We start from the raw sequence: 17278 nt of genomic DNA on the forward strand, positions 1-17278 counted from the left end.
TATAAATCTGCCTTGCATACCTCTCTGTATCTTCCAGGCACTCTGGAAATATGTCTGGTTTCCCTTTTTTAGTGGGTTACATTGGAGCTAAGACTGTGCAATGTCTATTTCGTCTTGGCTATCCACCATTCAGCTGCAAAGACTCTTTCAACCAACCTTCTCAGATCTTTCAACAGCATTGATATATCCACTACAATTTTGCATTTTTTTCTTCGAGGATTTACAATATTGGCTTGCAATTTTGAATTGGTAGCCAATCCTGTTTCTACAGAGTTAGGGGGCTCGGGGAAGTTCTGTACGTTCTGATTGAACTTTACATGTTTGCCAATTTTAACTAGTTGTAGATGTCTGGTTGCAGCCTCAGCCTTCCCTATCCTGTCCCATTCCATTCACTTCTTCTCTCGCAGAGGTCTGGATGATGCTTAACGTTAGTTCAGTGGTTTGGCTGTTTGCAGCATACTCTGTGCTTGTAGCAACAATTCCTAGGAGTGGTGTCACCAGTCCTGGGGTACCTGTCCCTAGACTGCAGATCGATCGACCCACTCACATCGCCTTCACCCGCATTATGTGTTGCGTACACGTTTTACAGTGTAGGTCTGGGGTTGCACCTTGTTTGTTAATGAGTGAAGGGATTAGCCCCACTCCCAGTCAGACCTACTAACATCTTGTCTCCCCCTCAGCCATTCTTCAGGACCATTCTGGGCCCAGTTACCAGTTGCACTGGGTGCTCAAGGCTCATGTACACAGGGCAGCGTCCACCTCTTTTGTGGGTTGATATTTACAAGGCCCTTCTGACTTGAGTGTTTTATGAGACTTCTTTCTTTAATTGTACCAGTAGGCTGCACAGTCCACATTCTAAATACTGCACCACCCCTCTACCTCAGTGGAGCCCGCCACACCTAGTCATTCAGTCCAGACACTCATCGCTATGAGTCTCCAAACCACCCTTTAGATGGAAGTCAGGCATCACAAAGGACTTGTTGCTTTAGGGAAGGGATGGCCCTAACTCCCATCAGCTGGCACCTCATTTACCCCCGCCCCACTCAGTTGTTCTGAGAGTCTTCCAGGGCCTTTCACCCTCATGCATGGTGCCCAATCTCCAGCAAGCAGCTTCTTCCCAGCCACAGCATTTTATGGGCCTTACCTTTCCAATGCCAGTTGCACATGTAGGGCACGCTTCCACTGATTCAGGGCCACACCCTTCAGTGTTTTTGCTCTCCCTTGGGAGGCCTCTGGCATCCAGCTTTTCAGTCAATCACTCTCTTCACAGTCTGAAACACTCGACTCTGTGCTGCACAGCTGGGCCTCCACGCTGCCCACAATGCAGTGCTGCAGTTGATTCTTGTCTTGTCTTTCTACATTTGGGCAGATCGTGCAAGATAAGCTGCTCGCCTGCCATGTTCAGTGGCTGAGCCACTCACCTGTCTAAGAAGTTTGTTGCTGTTGTTGACATTTTACTCAAAAGCAACTGACCCTAATGTGTTGACAGTATAGGGATATCAGATCTAAGCCAATGATGTATGCACTCAGGAACTTTGTTTCAGATGATATGGGATCTCTGTGATTATATTTTTTTTCTCTTACTCTTGTGATGCAAAATTACCAACATTACTCAATTAACCCAGCTTGAGTAAAGAAGAATAATTTGGGGCAAAGTGAACAATGAAGGCAGAGTGAGCAGCTGCTGGCTACTTCTGTTTATGTCCCATAGCAGTTAGTGATATGTTCCTAGCACAAGATGCACCCGCTGGCCCATTATGGACACTTGGGTGCATTTTACACTACTAAAATAGTTCTAAATGTTGGGTTATGCTTCTCATGTAATCATGCCTAATTATGAGTAATTTTGCTGTCATTAAGAGTAATTACGATAAAGAATTGCACCAGTTCAGCCCACCAGCTACTGTAAACCACAAATATGACTGTGCTTCTATGCACCATGTATGAGGGCATCTTCGCAATCTCCTTCCAGTTCTAAATATTTGGAATCTAAAAGCCTTATTTAGAGCTTAGGAGAAGAGATACTCTGTCAAAGGTGGGGCATTTCCCCTGCTATATTTCAAGTGCATTATATCCTAAGGCACTTGCATATGGAGGGTGGGCTATTATCCACGTTTCTGACAGAGTATTCTATCCACAAATTCTAAAAAAGGCCCTAGGTCACTAGATCCAAAATTTACCCTTATTCAAAACAATTTAATATGAAAATCACTTGCTGGTATAAGCCACTACATAAGCCAATCCCAGACACCAGATCCAAATCGTATTAATTCTTTACCTCTCACTACCAACACTTTCCCTATGCCTTTTTCCAGATTCTCATAATCATTCAAGGGGCCAAAAAAGAAGCACAATTGTGCTATTTTGACTGAACATGTGGAAAATCCTCAACATGGCTGTTCAACGGACGGTTTGTATATTCGTTTTTGTATTACATTTTACTTAAAACGTATAAGTCTTTGCATTCACTTTGCAAGTGCTTGGTCTGGAGCTATCTAAAGTGATATCTTTATTGCTTTTTTAGGTTAACCTTTTACAGAAAATGAACAACCACAATAACAATAACAAACTAAGATATCTTTACTATCTCCAGGGCATTAAGAACAGGTAAAGAATAGTGAATTACCCAAAATCTGGTAAATTCTGAGGGGCCTTCAAAATAACAACTCAAGCTGATTAATCACCTTTGGATAGCAGTTCAAATACTCGATTTTCAACTATTTTCTCCTAAACAAAATTTACCGATCCATCGTAATCATTTCATGAATCTATTTTAACAAATGTGGCAAAAAGCTGTAGCAATTTATGAAAATTTTTAAACTAGTGCACAAACTAAAAGCTTTGCGAACACCTGACGTAGAGATACCAATATCAATACAGATTTCCTCTGCGCCTGAATAGGGGACGCACATTTCAAACACACATTTCAGCGAGTTTGTTTGGTCAATCCCAAACACATATTTACATTCCTAATAGAAATATTGCCCAATTTCAACTGACCTTTTTAGCCACGTTCGCCTTTTATTTGAAGCTCTGGCAACATTCATTGGAATAAGAGATCCATAAAAAAGGGCAAAACCCGATTCTGCATTAGGTCTCATTTTCATGTTGAAAACTGAGAATGGAGGGGTATTTACCTCTGGTAAATACCCCAGCCTATCAAGGCCAACTTGTGATGAAGGCCTATGGCTTTGCTAACGTGTCCCTTTAAGATAACTTATTACACATTAGGACTCGTTTTAGGTCAATGAATTTTTTGACCCAGTTGAGAAACACCTTAGGCCGAGCTAGCTAACCAATATGTCAATCAATACGTCAATAATGTCATCAATATTTATTACCACTGTTAGAAATGGGGTCTTAGGTTGACAGTCAGGTTACCTCCTGTTCAAGCAAGGACCCTCACTCTGGTCAGTGTAAAAGAGAATCACCCTCAGCTAACCCCTGCTTACCCCCTTGGTAGCTTGGCAGAGCAGTAGGCTTAACTTCAGAGTGCTAGGTGTAAAGTATTTGTACCAACACACACAGTAACTTAATGAAAACACTACAAAATGACACAACACCAGTTTAGAAAAATAGGAAATATTTATCTAAACAAAACAAGACCAAAACGACAAAAATCCACCATACACAAGTCAAGTTATCAATTAAAAATCAGAAAGAGTCTTTAAGTAGTTTTAAAAACACACTAGCGCTTCTAGAGTGAAAATGTACCTGGTGTGCGTCAAAAATAACCCCGCACGGGCGTGTGTGCGTCAAAAATAACTCCGCACGGCGGTACTTGAGTCAAAAATCCAGCCGCACGATGATTTGAAAATCCCGCCGCGCAGGTTGTGATCTCCCAGCCTCCGTCAGCGATGCTGCGCGTCGTTTCTCCTGCTCCGTGCGTCGATTTTTCGGTCGCGTTTCCTGTGAGCGTCGTTTCTCAGCTGCGGACCAGCGGCGCATCGTTTTTTCAGCCGCAGATCGGATTTGCCTCAATCTTTTCCCCGCACGGCGCTCTGTGCATGGATTTTCTTGTCTTTAGGCTGCCAGCTTCTCCTTTCAGGGTCCCAGAAACTGGATGGGCACCACAGGGCAGAGTAGGAGTCTCTCCAGAGACTCCAGGTGCTGGCAGAGAGAAGTATTTTCTGTCCCTGAGACTTCATACAACAGGAGGCAAGCTCTAGATCAAGCCCTTGGAGATTTCTTCTCAAGATGGAAGGCACACAAAGTCCAGTCTTTGCCCTCTTACTCTGGCAGAAGCAGCAACTGCAGGATAGCTCCACAAAGCACAGTCACAGGCAGGGCAGCTCTTCTTCCTCAGCTATTCAGCTCTTCTCCAGGCAGAGGTTCCTCTTGGTTCCAGAAGTGTTTCTAAAGTCTGTAGATTTGGGTGCCCTTCTTATACCCATTTTAGTCTTTGAAGTTACCTTTCTTCAAAGGGGACTCACACCTACTTGTGAAATCCTGCCTTGCCCAGGCAAGGCCTCAGACACACACCAGGGGGTTGGAGCCGGCATTGTTAGAGGCAGGCACAGTCCTTTCAGATGAGAGTGACCACTCCACCCCTCCCTCCTAGCAGAGATGGCTAATCAGGAAATGCAGGTTACACCCCAGCTCCCTTTGTGTCACTGTCTGGTGTGAGGTGAAAAACAACCCAACTGTCAAACTGACCCAGACAGGGAATCCACAAACAAGGCAGAGTCACAGAATGGTTTAAGCAAGAAAATGCTCACTTTCTAAAAGTGGCCTTTTCAAACGCACAATCTTAAAATCAACTTTACTAAAAGATGTATTTTTTAATTGTGAGTTCAGGGACCCCAAACTCCACATGTCCATCTACTCTCTAGGGGAATCTACACTTTAATCATATTTAAAGGTAGCCCCCATATTATCCTATGAGAGAGACAGGCCTTGCAACAGTGAAAAACAAAATTGGCAGTATTTGACTGTCAGGACATATAAACCACATTACTATATGTCCTACCTTATCCTCACTGCACCCTGCCCTTGGGGCTACCTAGGGCCTACCTTAGGGGTGCCTTACATTTAAGAAAAGGGAAGGTTTAGGCCTGGCAAGTGGGTACACTTGCCAAGTCGAATTTACAGTGTAAAAATACACACACAGACACTGCAGTGGCAGGTCTGGGACATGCTTACAGAGCTACATATGTGGGTGGCACAACCAGTGCTGCAGGCCCACTAGTAGCATTTGATTTACAGGCCCTGGCACCTCTAGTGCACCTTACTAGGGACTTACTAGTAAATCAAATATGCCAATCATGGATAAACCAATTACATACAATTTACACGGAGAGCATATGCACTTTAGCACTGGTTAGCAGTGGTAAAGTGCTCAGAGTTGAAAAGCCAACAGCAACAGGTCAGAAAAAAATAGGAGGCAGGAGGCAAAAAGACTGGGGATGACCCTGCATAAGCAAAAGTCCAACAACCACAATGCATTTCACTTTAGTCAAAGACATTAATCGATTCAAGACACCACCATGACCTTGCAGTCATGAATAACCACACCAGTTTAGTAGAATTTTATGAGTTTTTATTCCCCATTAGTTACAATTCTAAAAGTAGATGTGTTAATCTCATAACCAAGAAACAAAACAGCATAGTCACGATATGGCAACTCTGATAAGATTTAATTAAGGCAAGAATCGCAAACATCAGAAAATAACACAGCGTGTACATAGATCAACTTTAGCAGAGTGTCATCAATGCGTCAGTTCAACAAAGCATAGATTCAGTCGTTTGTCTATTTGCGTCAGTTTTAGTGAACCCCTGTCCTAACCACTGATTAGCATTAGCATGTTGGGCTTCATGCAAAACAATTTAGAACACCAATTTGGAAAACATCTAGCTACGGTCTCTGTCAAAAGTAAGCAGTTGGTACCTATGAAGGAAAAGCAAACTGACAAATTACAATTGCATTGTCATAGTTACCCTCCAAGGTTTAGGTCAGCACTCAGATTCAGTCTTCGTCTTCAGGACATCAGTCGATTCGCCATCAGTTAAGACTCAGTTCTGGGGCAAAAGGGGCACTTCCCTCATAAGGAGGCAAAGTGTAAATGAGGCAAATCTAAGGAAGAGGATGGTTCTAAGAAAAATCAGCAAAGCCACCAAACAGAGTGACAAAGTTTCTGGATAAAATCAATAGCATTCCCTAATCCACCTAAATGGCTCCCCGTGTCATGGGTTTTTATCCCTTTTTCATAGTACATTCCCCTAAAATGTAATTGGTTTACTGTTATACCCCACTATCTTTACCCTATTAGAAAACAGATTATGTCATTAGTCTTTCACCCCATATTATTTTACAGACATTTTATTGGTCCATGTGATTGACGTCTTCGGAGGTAGCACGTCCGGTATGATTTCATCCTTCTGTAATTCTTTGCACATCTTTTGGTCAGTAGCTCCATTGTCTTCACTGGTTTAAACGACCTTGTACATTACACTAATTTACACTGTTGCATTTCAGCTAGCACTCTCCTACAAGCAATATGAATTTCATGAGAACGGATCCACTCTGGTTACATTCAGCTTCTAGGTTGAAGAAAACAAGAGGTCATGTCCTTTTGCGAGTCAGCAGACTGCACGTTAGATAAACACATTTTATACGAGAGCCAGGCAGCTAAGCTTCGGCTCATGCTAACTTAAGGCCTACAGGATTCATTTAGCATTACTGTAATAACATAATCATTAGTAATTAGTACAAAACCATACTTTAATATCAGATTTGATCAACATTAGTCATTTCTATTAGTTCCCGTATACATTGGCGGCCACTCCCCGTGGAAACATTTCAAGTGCACGTTTAAGCAAAATACATTAATACAATTTCTAAGCGGCATTATCACACATTAGTTCATAAATATTTCACACTAATATAGATTATATAAGCTACGCTCTCTCAATCCCTCCTCTGATGACGTTCGTCATCACACAAACCTTTCCCTTTCAACCTTTCACTTTTAATTTTTCACTTTATGCATAATGCGCATTTCAACATCTTGTCCTTAATGTGAGCTCTCCCAAATGTCATTAAACATTTTCTCTCTTTCATGTTCTTCATTCCTCTTGCTATGGTTGGTCCAATTTCTTTTACTTCTTTCATTAATTTTGCATGCTCCCTATGAACATAATAAACAGATCAGAACAATTAATAGACCCCCTAATATTTTTGCAAGCACCCTGTTCCAAATATTACTAAACCAGCTCCCTACTCTGGCAATTCCTTTTCCAACTTTCTCCCAAACTCCTGGTTCTTTCAAATCTGCACTACCTCTAGTTAAGTTAGTAAGCATACCTCTAATCTTTTTACTATTATACGGTATAAATGAGCAACAATGACGCTCGTTGAGCATCTTGCAGACTCCACCGCTCTTTGCTAAAAGAATGTCTAAAGCAAGCCGATTTTGAAGAGTCATAGCTCTTTCCGCAGCAAGTTCAGTGTCCATCAAGAGTATAGCCCCTGTTAAATTTGTCAGCATGTTATCCACAATAGTAGACAACTTTCGAATCTTTATGGAGTTTAAGATAACCCCCACTGAGGAATTATGGCTCCAATTATGTCACCAACGACAGCAGCCGCTGTCTCTCTCTTTTGTCTTGCATGTTGTAATTCAGACATTTTAGGTATTTGCTTTAAGTCATCAATCTGGTAAATCTTAGGGAAAACTATCCCCAAATAACATGTCCCATACCATCCCTTAGGGAGACGGTAATAAGCGTTAAGTACACATATATAATAGATCCCAGGGATTGCTGGATCCTGTCCATTTAACATGAATGTCCACTTACTCTGAAACAAAAACACATGCCTGCATTTACTCGTTCCCACAAATAAAGTGTCATGATCAGATTTCGGCCTATATATACAAAGTCTACCTACATGTAGTGCATCTATAGCTAATTTGCCTTACGTCTTTATTGCAGTGTAAGCATAATCATTTGCATATGTGCGTTTCTCTAGCCCCTTTTCTAATCTTTCCCTCAGCGCTTTGTGTCTATCATCAGTGTGATCTAAGAAGCTTTTCTCCACAGGTGTTAATAAGCAGGTTAGATTGTTGCGGTGTGCATAAGTTGTCCCAAATGTCAGTGTCGGTTCAAAGAAGCCTCTAACTAATTTTCTGCTATGCTCTTTAGCTAACTTGTTCAGAAACTCAATCACAGGCACAAAGGAAAACACCACATTCAAAGTTGAATAAAAATATTGCACATGTTCCTGATCATAGAATCTTGTTAGCAGCAGACTACAGCTTATCCCGTAAGTTAATGGCAAGCTATGATAAGTGACCCCCTCTTGCACTGATGAAGGAATCTTTGTACACACATTACAGTTTCTCGCATCCATTGTATCAACATACTCATTCAGCAAGCGATAGAACACATTAGTGTAGAGTTCCCCTTTTGAATTAGTTCCCTCATGCAAGTGTTGTGTATCTTGTTCAAACTTTTCCCATGGAGTTAGTGTAGCAGTTTCAGGATTTGAACCATTGTTAGTCGCTTTCTTATCCAACCACGGCATTCCAACAATCACACCTATAATTATTATTGCACACACAATACTTATAATAACACTTAACCAACCACACACTTTACCCTTTTTGCTACTACCTCTATTGTAAGCCATGCTCTGTAAAGAATCAGATAGCAGAATAACTCAAAGCAAACAATCAACTTTAGGGACGATTTAAAAGTTCTTTTTTTTTTTTTTTTTTCAAAGTCTCTCTTTCTCTCTGCGTACATTTACAGCGTTTTGCTCACCCCAGGACCCTTTTGTTAAATCAGGTTTAGCAGTTTGTCATAATCGGTTTTTCAAAGTCAATTCAGGTTTCAAGTGTCACATCTGGTAATTTATAAGTCTCTTTTTCTCAGTTATTAGCTTTCAATTTCGATTTCAATTTTTAACACAGTCTCTTGCTTAAGGTGGTTTCAGGTACCGTAGTATTGACCTAGTACTTCCCGATCAAAGCAAAACGCTAAGAATTCTTTCTGCCACTCAGATGTTGTGGCATACGCCCATTCAGGACCTGCGTACCTTCTATTTGAAACTCTTTTTCTTTTCAGCCTGCGTTCACTCTGCAGCGCTCCTTCACTTAGATCCTCCCTTCAGGTTGTGTCGATTTCTTCCTCTATTGTCTCACCTGAGACGATCTTATCCCTTGCAGCTTGTTTCTTCGGCCAGTTAGCACCTTTATGCGTTTTCTTCCTGCTTGGCCTTTCAGGACGCTGAACAGCACCCTCCTCTTGTGCTATGGTGTTTTCTCTTGACGGACCTGCAACTGCCTCAGGAGATGCCGGTGTACTTTGACTTTCCTCTATTATTTCCCCTTCTTTCTCTGGATCTGTAACGGGTTCAAGCTCTAACCCGTATCCGTCTACTTCTGGAGAACCTCTCCTTGACTTGGTTCTCCTGCTGCCTCTACTGAGATAGGCTCACCATCACCTCTCTCGAACTTGTTTACTGCGTGAGGGACTAAGCCGTCCTCAGTGGGCTCTCCTGCAGTCTCAGTTCCCCTTTGACCGTTCTCCGGCCCTGAGACTTCCTTCTCTGGAATTGCTGAATCAGAAACTTCAAGTTCCTCATCAGTCGGACATATCACCTTCTTTGTGTGACTGGCATGTATCCAGTTTGGAACGCCTGCACATTTCACAGCAGTGGTTGTTGTCAGTATTACTTGATATGGCCCCTTCCAGCGTGGCTCCAAACACGACTTCCTTATGTGCTTCTTGACAACCACCCAGTCACCGGTTTGCAGGTTGTGACCTGGATCACTGATCGGTGGCAATGTTTTGGCCTCCACCTGGTGGGAAAAAGAGCAGACCACATCAGCCAAACCTTTGCAGTAGTCCAACACCATATCATCCGTGATATTCACAAGAGCATTTGCAGGTACTGCGGGCAACCTCATAGCTCTCCCCATCAAGATTTCATGGGGTGATTGTCCTGTCTTCTTATTGGGTGTGTTTCTCATTGACATTAGCACTAAAGGCAATGCATCTAGCCATTTCATATTGGTAGCTGCACACATTTTTGCCATTCTCGACTTCAAGGTACCATTCATCTGTTCCACTAGTCCTGATGCTTCGGGGCGGTAGCTACAATGCAGCTTCTGTTCAATGTCTAATGCAGCACACAAGTGCTTTATCACCTCATTGTCGAAGTGTCTGCCCCTATCTGATTCTAAAGAGACCGGAAACCCGAACCTGGGTATTAGCTCTCTAAGCAACAGCTTTGCGACTGTGAGACTGTCATTTCTACGTGTAGGATAGGCTTCAATCCAGTGACTGAAAACACACACAATCACCAACCCTCCACACACAGGCATCTCAATGAAATCCATCTGCATCTTGCTAAACGGACCTCCAGCTCTCCCTATGTGGCTCAAAGTGACCACAGTTCCTTTCCCTGCATTCATCTGTTGACAGATGATGCACCTGTGACAAGTAACCTTTGCGGCTTGTCTGAATTTCGGATTGAACCAATCAATTTTGAACAATCTGATCATTGCGTCTCTCCCGAGATGTGCCTGTCAATGATAGAGCCTTGCAAACTGTGACAAAAGACTGTTTGGCAAAACCAGTTTCCCCTCTTCTGAGACCCACAAGTCATCAGCTCTTTGTACGCATTGCATTCTTTGCAAGGAGCGTTTCTCTTCCCTGCTAGCACGACCCTGCAGTGATTTTAGCTCATCTAACGTGTCAACGACTCTTAATGCAAAGTTCAGACATGTCTCATTTTCAGTTTGCGATAACAATTCCCACTGTTCCTTGAACGATATACAGTTCAGTGCGCAAAACCTTCCAAATTGATCTTCACAGCCGTTTCCCATGGACACAAAGGGCCTGATTCTAACTTTGGAGGACGGTGTTAAACCGTCCCAAAAGTGGCGGATATACCACCTACCGTATTACGAGTTCCATAGGATATAATGGACTCGTAATACGGTAGGTGGTATATCCGCCACTTTTGGGACGGTTTAACACCGTCCTCCAAAGTTAGAATCAGGCCCAAAGTCTTGTGACTTAACATGAGCATTGCATTTCACCACAGCAATTTCAAGAGGTAACTGAATCGCATGCAACAAATCCTTAATCTGTTTGCCATTTTTAACTGGAGAACCAGAAGAGGTCATGAAACCCCTCTGTGACCACAATTGGTCAAAATCATGTACAATGCCAAATCCATATCTGCTGACAGTATAGATAGTGACTTTCAAATTTTCAGCTGCGTGGTATGCCTTAGTAAGGGCAATTAACTCAGCCACTTGTGCGAAATACACTCTCTCGAGCCAGGAGGCTTCTCTAATACCAGTAATTGTACACACAGCATACCCAGCTCTTAGTATTCTGACTGAGTCTCTCAAACATGATCCATCAACAAACATAATGCAGTCATTTTCTTTTAACTGCGTATCTTTAATTTCAGGTCTGGGTTTTGTGCACAGTTCTGTTACCTCAAGACAGTCATGCTCCACCTTCTCCGAATTACTAATATCAGTGTTTTCAACAGGAAGTAGAGTTGCCGGGTTCAATACAGTACATCGCTTTAATGAGACTTTAGGCGACCCCAAAATAATTGTCTCATATTGGGTAAGTCGGGCATTTGTCATGTGCTGAGTCTTAGTTCGAGTCAACAGAATTTCAACTGAATGCGGAACCATTACTGTTAAGGGATGTCCCATCACTATGCCTTCATACTGTGTGAGGCTCTGACCAACTGCTGCAACTGCACGCAAACAACCTGGTAAGGCTGCTGCGACTGGGTCCAAGGTAGCTGAAAAATATGCTACAGGGCGGTTTGCACCTCCATGGACCTGTGTTAAGACAGACAAAGAACAAGCATCACATTCATGACAAAACAGCAGAAAAGGCTTCGTGTAATCAGGCATTCCTAAAGCTGGTGCCCTGCACATACACTCTATCAGTTCCATGAATGACTCAAGCTCTTCCTCGGACAGAATTATAGTATACGGTTCATCCTTAGTTTCCTTGCCTGTCAATTTTATCAATGGTTTAGAGATAATTGAAAAATTGGGAATCCACTGACGACAGTATCCCACCATTCCCAAAAACATTCTGACATCTCTCTTTGTTGTCGGGGGATTCATCAGTAGTATGGCTGTCACCGTCTCCTTGGATATTCTCCTGGACCCCTTTTCAATCAAGTGCCCTAAGTATTTCACCTCTTTCTGACAATACTGCAGCTTCTTTAGGGACACCTTATGTCTGTTCTTTCCCAAATGGTTCAGTAAGGCACTCGTGTCATACCTACAGTTGTCTTTTGTTCTGGACGCAATCAGCAAGTCGTCAGTGTACTGCACTAGAGTCGAACTGAAAGGCAGTTCTAGTGATTCCAAGTCCTTCTTCAATATCTGATTGAAGATAGAAGGTGACTCAGAAGACCCTTGAGGAATTCTGCACCAACTGTACACCTTGTCCAGGAATTTGAAACTGAATAAAAATTGGCTGTCCTCATGAAGAGGCACCGAAAAGAATGCTTGTGACAGGTCTACAAGTGTGAACCACTCTGCATCACACGGAACCTGAAACATAATCACTGCTGGATTTGGCACTATGAGGCAACATTTTACCACAATCTCATTTATTTTTCTCAAATCCTTCACAATTCGAACCTTCCCGCAAGGCTTTTTCAAACCCATTATTGGTGAATTACATGGACTGCTCAATACTTCCTTCAGGACTCCTTGCTTTACAAAGTCTGCAATTATCTGCGACACCTGTAGAAGGACATCTTGTGCCATGTGGTATTGCGGCACCTGGGGAAACAATGCATTCGACTTCACCTGTACTTTAACCGGTTCAACTCCTTTTATCAATCCCACTTCCTTTCCTGTCAGGTCCCACACTTTCTCTGTCACTGTTCCTTGCAACGCAGGTGGCAAGTCAGTTACTGTAAGCATCGGGAATAGGGTTATCAAAGGGTAATCTTCATTTGCAGTCTCTGTTTCTGATTCTGTAAATTGCCCATCATCCCCCTCATCATCACTGTTTGTATGCACCTCAATTCCTTCATTAGAACAGGTAATCAAACATTTCGTCTTGCACAGTAAGTCTCTTCCCAGTAGGGATACAGGACTCGAATCGCAGACTACAAACTTATGCAGTCCCTGAAAGTTGCCAATCTCAACTTGAACCGGATCAGTAATCGGATTTGTCAAGTACTGGTTTGCTACTCCTACCACTCTTATGGTATGCCCTAATAATGGCAATTTCGGAACCTCTGCACTTCTGACTGTAGAGCGTGTAGCTCCCGTGTCGACCAAGAATGAAACCTTATGACCCATCACTGTTCCCTCGACATAGGGTCCCCTCTGATCTATTTCTAGGGACGCTGCAAGTCTGCACTCCTCACTGTCAGAACTGTCATCCGACCATTCATCATTCATTCCATCTGCACCACGCAATGGGAATTGCTGTACTGTGTTATTTTGACTCATCATTTGGCCTGTGACCTGCTGAGGAAGCATCACCTGTTGCTGTCCCATTGGAGCTAATGGTAATTGCACTTGCTGTCTAGGTATCATGGGAACCTGCTGTTGTACCTGCTGCATTTGTGCTGGTTGAACACGCTGCATTTGCATCTGCTGCATGGGCTGTAACCCCTGCATCTGAACCATGTTATTCTGGAAGTTTTGATTTTGACCTCTCATTTTTGGGCCCCTCACATTTTGAAATGTACCGACATCAGTGCTTTGTTGAACGACACCATCATGCACCGCATTCGGGCATTCCCGCTTCCAATGCCCCACGCCCCCGCACGTGTGACATGATGACATCTTTTTCATCCCTTGCGCATCCTTTTGAACCACCACAGTATTTAAATCTGGATCGCGAATCACAAAACCTCGACCTCGGCCTCTAGGTTGCGCCTGAAACACGCCATTCCCTTGTGGTTGCAGTTGAACCATTTGCTGGATTCCATTCCCCTGCATACCTGCCTGCGCTGCCCTTATTTGCATCACCATCACTTTATCCTTCAGCTTTCTCTGCTTCAGCTCAATCTCGTCACTACAGTATTTCGCATACTGCAACACCTCATCTATCGGCTTCGCTTGCCAACAAATCAAATGATTCTTAATCATCTGGCCAACCTCTGGTCTCAGTCCTTCAACAAATCTGAACACAAGATGGTTCATGTCTTTCGGCTCAATAGTCTCAGTGCCACTGTATTGTTTGAATGCTTTCAACAATCTCTCATAGTAAGCGTGGATAGACTCTTTAACCTCGTGTGGGGTCCGGTCGATTTTCTGCCAATCAGTCCCTTTCGGCGACACCTTTTGCTTCAAAAACTCAATCACTTTATGATAGTACTTCATCACCTCCTCGGACGGTGCTCCAGTCACCTTATCCCTTGCCGGTTCCTGCGTCGGCCAGTCTACACCTCTCTTGCACTCAAGCCATAAGTCAGGTGGAACAATGATCTCAAACAAAGTATTCAAGTCCTCCCAGAGACACTTTGCAAGCTTCACAAGCCTGTCTGTCTACTGATACCACTCTATCGGTTTCTCCCTCAACCTGGGATAATCATTTGTGAATGATAAAATGTCTCCTCTAGTCCAGGGTACATGGACTAGAACCCCTCCAGCTGTTTCTCTTATCGGTAACATCTTTACTGTCTCAGTGTCCGATGAAGCTTTAGTCGGACTTGATCCCGGACTGTCACTTTTCTCCTTATCTCTTTTCTTTGCCCATCTGCCTTCCCACTTTTCTAAGGATCCCCTGATCTGCGCACTTTGCAGTAGTTCCTTGAGATGTGCTCTTATTCCAGCTGACCTCATGTGATCAAAATCTTTAGAGTTGAAGTCTAATCTTTAACTTCTTTTCAAATGTTTAGTATTCTCAATATCAATATTGTATTTGTCTGCCAGGTTCGCCAACTTCTGATGTATGTTGCCCACTTCTTTAGTGATTTTGGGGCACAGATATCTCAGTTCTGCTTCTGCATATGATTCCAATCTGTTTACCCCTATTGACCCTTCCACCAGTTCAGCAGCTTCCACACCCAGTCTTACAAAATTTAGGCCCGTATTTATACTTTTTGACGCTAAACTGCGCTAACGCCATTCTGAAGCGCCATGCGGGCGCCGTATTTATTGAATGGCGTTAGCCGGCGCAAGCAGACCGGCGCTGCCTGGTGTGCATGGAAAAAAACCACGTACACCAGGCAGCGCCGGCGTAGGGAAAAATGGCGTTAGGGCGTCTTAAAAATGGCGCAAGTCAGGTTGACGCTAAAAAATCGTCTTAACCCGATTTGCGCCATTTTAAACGACGCCCAGACGCCATTTACATGACTCCTGTCTTAGTAAAGACAGGAGTCATGCCCCCTTGCCCAATGGCCATGCCCAGGGGACTTATGTCCCCTGGGCATGGTCATTGGGCATAGTGGCATGTAGGGGGGCACAAATAAGGCCCCCCTATGCCACCCAAAAAAACAAAAACAAAAAATATGTATACTTACCTGAACTTACCTGAATGTCCCTGGGATGGGTCCCTCCATCCTTGGGTGCCCTCCTGGGGTGGGCAAGGGTGGCAGGGGGGGTCCCTAGGGGCAGGGGAGGGCACCTGTGGGCTCATTTTGAGCCCACAGGCCCCTTAACGCCTACCCTGACCCAGGCGTTAAAAAGTGGCGCAAATGCGGGGTTTTTTGACCCGACCACTCCCGGGCGTGATTTTTGCCCGGGAGTATAAATACGACGCATTTGCGTCGCCGTCATTTTTTTAGACGGGAACGCCTTCCTTGCATCTCATTAACGCAAGGAAGGCGTTCACGCAAAAAAATGACGCTATTTGCCCATACTTTGGCGCTAGACGCGTCTAATGCCAAAGTATAAATATGGCGTTAGTTTTGCGCCGAATTTGCGTCGAAAAAAACGACGCAAATTCGGCGCAAACGGAGTATAAATATGCCCCTTAGATACTCATCTCTTTCTGACCTTTCTGTGGTCACTGCAGTAGTTTGCGAAACATGAGTCTTTTCTAACCACTCTTTCAACTGTTGCACCGTAAAACCTTGCAGTGAATATTCCCTGCATGCATCATTGGCGACTGTGAAGCGTTCGCACTTATGGTCTGCAGAGTTAGCACACCTAGCCCTGCCTGCCTCATTGCCTCTAAAGGTGTTGCGGCCAGGCTAAGGTCTAACAAGGGCCTGGGTCCTTCAATTGATTGCTCTCCTGGGGCCATTAATTGGGGAGTTCCTATGGACCCTCCTCTTATTGCATCTTTGGTCATTACCCCTTGATCACTCATACCAGGCTTACCCTGCACATATAATGGAACCGGTGGACCAACAGTAATCGGTAGTGATATGGCAGCTGGTGTCTGACCTGGTCCCAGACCCCGCGGAGCAGTAACTCCTAAGGCTTGACTCACTGAGGCTGGGGCAGGTACTAACGAAGGTCCTGCTGCTGGACTATACCCCGAAATCAGCTGTTGCTGCGGCTGGGGCAGCAATTGTGGAGTTGGCTCAATCTGCACAAACCTTGATTTTGTATATATCGGATCAGGCGACACTATCAGATTCGTAGTAGTCTCTAGTACTGGGACGTCTGGATAGATTCTCTATCTGCGGTGGAGGTTGCAACTGTATCTGCATGTCTGGCGCAGTGGGTACACTGACACCATTCTGTATCAAACCCGTATCACTAGTCTGTACTGTATCAGTAACTCCCTTCTCCTGCGTCTGGTTCCCAGGACCCGCACTAGTGCTCGGAGCATTGTCGTCTACTGCATAAGGTGGCGGGCGATCATGTAACAACTGATTAAGAAACTCTTCGTCATCTGAGTCGTCCTCCTCTATCCAAGACCTCTTAGTCTCTTTTGGTTTACTGGATTCTTTATCTGTCTTACAAGTGGCTTTCTTTCCCTGTGTCTCGTCTCCCTCTGTTATTGCTGGGAACAATTTAAGTCCATCGACCATCCCTCTTCTCCACATTTTGCTCTCATTGTCCCATCTAGCCTCAGCTAAGGTCTTTTTGTCCTCCTCATTCTCCTCTCGAATTTCTGCTGTCTTTGTTTAATAGCCATTAAATCCCAGATTGCTAATGCCTCGTACTGAGCTGGCCTCGGAGGTGGCTTTTGTACAATTAACTTCCACCTCAAATTCTCTAAACTTCTCGTATTAAACGTTCCGTGCTCCGGAAATGCCAAACATCCCTCCTTTTCTGTTAATTTGCGCCACCGTTTCATCCATAGGCAAGGTGCGACACCCTTTTCCTCCATGACTATATAAGCTGGAGTACCCTCAGGCGGTGTA

Source organism: Pleurodeles waltl, chromosome 5 (assembly GCF_031143425.1).
Source record: "Pleurodeles waltl isolate 20211129_DDA chromosome 5, aPleWal1.hap1.20221129, whole genome shotgun sequence".
In the NCBI taxonomy this organism is placed as follows: Eukaryota; Metazoa; Chordata; class Amphibia; order Caudata; family Salamandridae; genus Pleurodeles; species Pleurodeles waltl.